Source organism: Propithecus coquereli, unplaced genomic scaffold (genome assembly GCF_000956105.1).
Source record: "Propithecus coquereli isolate 6110/MARCELLA unplaced genomic scaffold, Pcoq_1.0 Scaffold16, whole genome shotgun sequence".
In the NCBI taxonomy this organism is placed as follows: domain Eukaryota; kingdom Metazoa; phylum Chordata; class Mammalia; order Primates; family Indriidae; genus Propithecus; species Propithecus coquereli.
The window spans coordinates 5,827,061-5,834,122 of record NW_012140524.1 but is presented as its reverse complement, the minus strand read 5'-3'; positions in this window follow the sequence as shown (position 1 = coordinate 5,834,122).

The window sequence follows — 7,062 nt, the reverse complement described above, 5'->3', positions numbered from 1 at the left end:
AAAAAAAAAAAAAAAAAAAAAGAAAGATTAAATTTCAATTACCAACATCACTGTTTTACATTAGGATACTAAAAAATAAAACAAAAGCTGCAGTTTCAAAACTGATAACTTGCAACACAAGCTACCTAAGCTCAATTAGTTAGAGCTGCAACTCATTCAGACTCAGGTGTTCCAAGACAAGACCACAGACAAATTGACTTAACAGTAACTCCACAGAGAACCCTGTGTCCCACCAAGACCACTTACTGTTGCAGTGTCTTAGCTCGGGCTGCCATAACAAAATACCAGGGACTGGGTGGCTTAAACAACAGAAATGTATCTTCTCACAGTTCTGGAGGCTAGACGTCCAGTAAGTTTCCAGCATGGTCTATTTCTGGCGAGGACTCTCTTCCTGGCTTGCAGATGCTGGCTTCTTGCTTCATCCTCACATGGTAGCAGTTGGAGGTAGGGGAGGGAGGCAGAGAGGGATAGAGGGGGAAGGAGACAGGGAGAAAGAGAAGTGCTCTGGTGTCTCTTCTTATAGGGACCCCGCCCTCATGCCCTCATCTAAACCTAATTACCTCCCAAAGTCCTGATCTCCAAACACCATCGCATGGGGGGTTAGGTCTTCAACATGTGAATTTGGGGGCGGAAAACAATTCAATCCATAAGACAGAAACTTACCTAGTTTATAAATTGGACCAATTTCTGCCAAAATGTCACTAACTCCCACCCTGAAACTGCCCCATGACTAACCTCCCCGCTTTGAGACATTACAGGAACTCTACCAAGATGATGTTCTCTCTTGATGAGTGAGGTTAATAAAACTTGATGTGGGCTCTGTGACCACATCATCCTCTCTCTGCTTTCTGATTAGTAAAGTAGCGCCTCTCTCTCCCCTTTTCCCTCGAATCCAATGGTTCTCCAACATTAGCTGCATCTCAGTCACCTGGGGAGCTTGGTAAGCCTCGGACGCTGGGCCCACTCCCAGAGTTCCTGCTTCAGTAAGTCTTGGATGAGGCCTGGGAGTTTGTATTCCTAACAAGTTCCCAGATGATGCTGGCGCCACAGTCCAGGCACCATGCGTACAGAACCTCTGCCTTCGAGATCCTCCCCTCATTGCCTGGGTCGGGGTGACCACCGGTACTTTTTAAAGTGCCCCAGGTGATTCTGCCATGCAGACAGGGCTGAAAACACTCTCCTGATGCGTTTCCACACTGTAGTCCCTGTGCTTCTCGGAAAACACAGATGTGAGAAAGAAACTCATCAGCTTAAAGCAGTTAATGGCATCTCACTGCCCTCAGTTAAGGGGAGACACAGCCCCTCAACAAAGCTCAGGGCCCTGCCTGAGGGGCTTCCCACCTGCTTCTTCGCTGTCACCAACAGCCCTTCCCAGGCTACCTCACGCCCCACGCGCTGCAGTCCAGGCTTACTGGGTTAACAGCCATGCCCTCACGTTGACCTGGGTCTTTTTCTCCCGGAGTCTTTGCCCATTCTGCATCCTTACTGGGAAAATTCTCGCCGGCACACCTCTTTGCCTGGCTCCCTCCTTCTTGCCTTTTAGAGTCCCTTACAACTAAAAAGTGTGACCCATGAACCAGCAGCAGCAGCCTCTTCTGGAAGCTCGTTAGTAATGTAGACTATCAGGCCTCACCCCAGACCTGCTGAATTGGAATCTACATTTTAGCAAGACTCTAGAGTAATTCCTATTTACAGTAAAATTTGAGAAGTGCTGTTTTCAAGCTCCTGTAGATTTACTTTCTCTGGATTGATGCGACCGAGCCCAAAAAACTCAGCCAGGTGCCCGTCATCTGTGTCCCCACAGTGATTGTCCCTCGCACTTAACACTCCCCACTTGACCTGACCAGCAGCTATTGGCCTGCAAGCTCCATGGGGCGGGGAGTGTGTTTATTCATGGTCGTATTCTCCACCTCACACAGTACCTGGTGCACAGCAGAGGCTCAAATATAGGTGTTGATTAAATAAATGTTTTTGGAAACAAGGAAAGAATCACCTTTCCAGTTAGAGAAATTGGGAGTCTAATTCCTGATTTACCACTTACTAGCTGGAAGACCTTGGACAAGTCACCCTCCTGTCAGAACGTGTTACTCATTGCTCAGGTGAGAATAATATCAACTACCCTACAGGGCCGTTGTCAGGAATCGTGTTGTAACAGATACAAACCCGAACACAATGCCGGCCAGGTCACAGCTGCACAGTAAACACGAGTGGCCCTTCCCCTTAGTTCTCCCAGCAGCAACATTTCCTGAGTTTAGCAGAGCACTACTACTTGATGTAGAAAGGGTGGCCATACTTGAACTTAATACCATTTTTCTTGCTGTTTCCCCACCCCCAGTGCATAAAAGCAAAAAAAAAAAAAAAAAATGACAATTGACCTGAAATAAATGTCTTCGCTGCTTTGTGTCAGAATAACACAATTCCAACTTAGATCACCAGATCCTTGGGCTCCTTTCAGGGCCTGTGCCTGGGTTTGTTCCAGCCAGGCTATCTCTGGGATTAAATGTTTTTTAAATGTTCTCTCCAGTCCCAAATAAAAGTAAACAAGGAAACCTTTTATAACGTGATTCAAGGTGAGGCAGTAAACAAATGACCTTTAAATAGAATGATCTGCCCAATATGTACTAGCTGGAAGTTAAAATTTGCATGGAGAAAGGTCTTACATCTTCTTGACAGTTCACTCTGAAGTCCCTCTAACAGCCTCTACCTGCATTCTCCAACCACGTGACTTTAAACCCCTCCACCGCCAGCTCCCACAACTAGTCTACCAGTTGGCCAAACAACAAGGGGTGAGATCTTCTACCCCAGAATTGAAGGGGTAAAAGGACTGAGGGGCTTTGAAAGAGGAAAAGAGAAGGCAAAGGGAGGGAAACTTTCCATCCACTGCAGACTTGACTGCATGGCATGTGGGCTCAAAAGATGAGGACTAAGGCCACCCCAGGTTTCAGCCACCCTGTGGGCTTTGTATGGGTCAGAAAACTGTCTTGCTTGACCTGAAGGTGCATTCCTATGTAGACTAAAAACCCTGGAGGCAGTTTTATTGTAAATCATGCCACCTCTACTGCCCCCACTTCCACGATCAGAGGCAGGGGATCATGCTGGAGTCACTAGTTAAACCGTGGAGGTCATAAAGAGGTTTCTTTGAACTGCTCTACCCAAACCAAATACTTCACTCTGGTCTTTGCATAAACAACATTTGGATAAACAAACATGTCATGCTTTCGTTATCTTTATCTGTGTAAGGGACAAAGTAATCCATCACCGGTTGCATACTTCTGGAAAAAACAGTGGCTAGGAACAAGTTGACACGCTTTCTCAATTATAAAGAATTTCTGTGCAAAAAGCAAATTATTAAAATTAATCGCAAATAATACAGAAAACTGCTTATGGACAGTTTGAAGTAAGAGGCTGACAGAAGGGAGCGATGAGGCTCTTCTCCCTCTGTTTCCTTCTTGGAAACTTTTTCTGCACGGAGAAAATTTGGTTTAAAATCTATTGTGCCTTGGATCGAGTTAAATATAACCCCCAAGGATTTGTACTGATTTAGTTCTCATCTGGTCCCTTGAAAAGGGGACAAGTTAAAATATCTGATATAAATCCATTGAGTAATCCACTGGTAACACGAATATGTCTCACTCTCCTCTTTGTATATTATAATTCTATTTCTCTGGCTGGGTATTTCTATGTGCCCTACAGTAGAACAACAGATTCTTAAAAAGCCAGTCTTACACCCTTGGAGAACTAAAAGAAGGAGATGAACCCATTTCTTGGGTTTCAATGCTTGGCTTCCTGGGTCTGAAATCTCCAGACAGTGGGCTCCCTGCCGTTGCTGCCTCCCTCCTCTCTTTCTCGCCTCGGTCTGTCCATCCCACGGCCAGTTTCAGCTCATGACCTCTACTCCAATCACAACAGCCTCCTGTTAAGCCAATCTTATCAATTGCTGTGAGCAATGAATTCTGTGGGCCACGTGCAGGAGCTCAGTGTTCTCCAGGGCTCAGCGCCCTTCCTCTCAGGAGAGAGGTCTGTGAGGTTACTGTCCCCTGGCAGCCTCAGCCTGTCGGTCCTGTCCTGGGGGTCATACTTGGTCACCTAAATACTCTCCTTAAGGCTGTTAGTCCTCTCCTTTTGATTCAGTCCTTCCTGTTCCTTCCTTGGGTATGGAGCAAGCACCCTGTTTCTTCAGCACCCCTCCCTCCCAAGCCACCCCTGCAGACTAGGCTGAGCTGCCTGACAAGCACCACTTGACCTGACCTGTTTCTTCTGATGCCCAGTTTTCACTGAACCACTTGTGTACTCATCAGAAATGAACTGTATCAATGAGCTGAGGCTTCTTCCTACCTAGATAGTGTGTTAGAATCCAACACTAGTAAGTCTAAGACTACTACTTCAGTGCAAACGGTGTGATGAATCTGTATGTAAGTTAACATTAATCCACATCCCAGGGTCTCTTGGGAAGTCATACTTCGGTCTAGTCACTCAGCATGAGCGGGACCAGAATCCAGAGCCCTCACAGAGAGAGCAGCTCTTCAGATCTTCATCTAAATCAGGAACAGGGAATTTCTTCATTACCTACGGGATGTTCGAAATTATGCTCATTGGTGAAGGACTTCCTATAGTTATTTAGAAACTGCACTTCAGGAAAATTAGCCTGTCATGTAAAAAAATATGAAAATTACATGTGAATATTAAGGTATTATAAAACAGGCTCAATCCTGTTGGGTGGTGGTTTCTCGGCCTTTTTGTGTTGCTGGCTTTGCACAGTGGATGCTGAAAGTGATGTCTGGGAATGAGGTTACCCTCTCAGGGAAAGAATTGCTGCCCTCAATATTCCTTGGGGTAAGTGAAAGAGAAATTTTAGAATCTTTATGAGACATTGATATATTCCAAGGAATTCTGAGATTTTATAAACTTTACAAATTACCAAGCTGAGGCTCTCATCTATCTTTTCTCATGTAAATAATAGAAATATACGAATACATTTGTCATTTATTTTATTACCAAATATAGTTTATTTACCATTTGCCATTTGTTCTCCTTCCAATATTTCAGATGGCACTTGCTTCTCATTATTCGTGGTAGTTACGTTCTATAAAGTCGCTGTGAACATTGAATTAGCAAATACAGCACTGCTGCTCCCAGGGGAAATCCAGGCTTAGGTTCCTGCGAGCCTCTGGTCACATTTGCATCAACTGATCAACATACAGCCTTGTTTCATGTGTGTTTCTGTTTGAAGACTCTGTATTTAATATTTATTGTTGATTCATTAACATTGAATTCTGGGCCAACAGAATTATAACACATTCGTACATGAATGAAGTTTATCTAACACATGTATTTTCTCCACGAGGCACCTCAGAGCCCTCTTGTGCTTAGGAACACTAGACAGCACTTCAGCGCTGCCCTTAGAAGCCACTTTAAACAGATATGTGAGTTTGATGACTCAAATTTTTTGCCACTCCACACATGTCTATAAATTACCTTGAAAACACCAAGAGTATTTATTTTGAAGTTACAAATAAATTTTACTGAGTAGGTGAATTCGAAAACATGGAATCTGTGAATAATGAAGATTATATATATTCTTGGTCCTGTGGCCACCTCTCTCTTACATACTCTCATTCTTGGCTTTTCTTCTAGAATCCTTCTGGGCCTGTCTTCCTGAGGCAGAATCCATGATAGGAACCTTTCCTTCCCCACTCTTTTTTTTTTTTTTTTTTGAGACAGAGTCTCACTGTGTTTTTTTTTTTTTTTTTTTTTGAGACAGAGTCTCACTGTGTTGCCTGGGCTAGAGTGCCATGACGTCATCCTAGCTCACAGCAACCTCAAACTCCTGGGCTCAAGCGATCCTCCTGCCTCAGCCTCCCGAGTAGCTGGGACTACAGGCATGTGCCACCATGCCTGGCTAATTTTTTCTCTATATTTTTAGTTGTCCAATTAATTTCTTTCTATTTTTAGTAGAGACGGGGTCTCGCTCTTGCTCAGACTGGTTTCGAACTCCTGAGCTCAAACAATCCGCCCGCCTCGGCCTCCCAGAGAGCTAGAATTACAGGCGTGGGCCACCGCATCCAGCCTCCTTCCCCACTCTTAAAGTCACCCAATATCTATCCCTCTCTGTAGGGAATATTCGTGAACTAGTGGGAACTGAATACAATAAATTCAATCACATTTAAGAGGTCATAGATGATAGGATATTTGCTCCAGGGATATTTACAATTTTGTAGGGATCTGTAATTTAACCATATAGAGGAATGGAACTTTAACAGAAAGATCACAGAGTGGTAGTAGGGTGGATACCAGGGGAAATGGGGGTAAGGAAGGCTCATTTCTGATATCACATAATGTAAGGGGCCACTTACGCTGAGAATTGAAGCTTTCTTCCTAGGCCCCATGGTTGTAAAATACATCCTGTAAAGTCTGGTTCTGGAGTTCTGTTTGATGCCAAAAGTCTCAGAGCATTAGAGCCCACCCCTCCTCCTGGGGTCTTCCTGATGATTTCAAGCTGCCATCTCAATGTCCAAGCAGAGACATACCTGTAGATTGGCCCGAAGTTTTTAACTAGGTGATCCTGGAGTTGAGCATCCATCGTGTCATACCAGATCCCTGGCCCCAGGGATACCTCCTCCAGGAACCGGCTGGCTGGGAAAACATGTTCCATGACAGCCCTCCAGATGTGATCAAGATTCCTTTGCATGGTTTGGGTATGCTGCCTATTGTTCAAAGGTTTATCATTATGAAAAGACGATTCTAACCAGAGCCTGCCGAGATAAAAGCCGCTGCCCCATCCTGTGCTGGGGAATATGAATGTTATTTCAGTGGCTGTGTACACAGCTCTGAAAATCTATACCTTGGATGAAAGCCCAGCTAGAAAATGGCACATTCCCCTATATATATTCCTTGAAAAACAGTCACATATGCTCAGACATGAAAGAACACAAAGGCAGACCCTGGCAGCTCCCTATGCTGCAGAATTTCAAAAATGCTGCGGCCTCACCAAAACGAACTGCCTGAACAAAAGGAAGTAGAAAGAGTGAGAGGAGACTGAATGTTGGCTGATTTCGTAGCCTC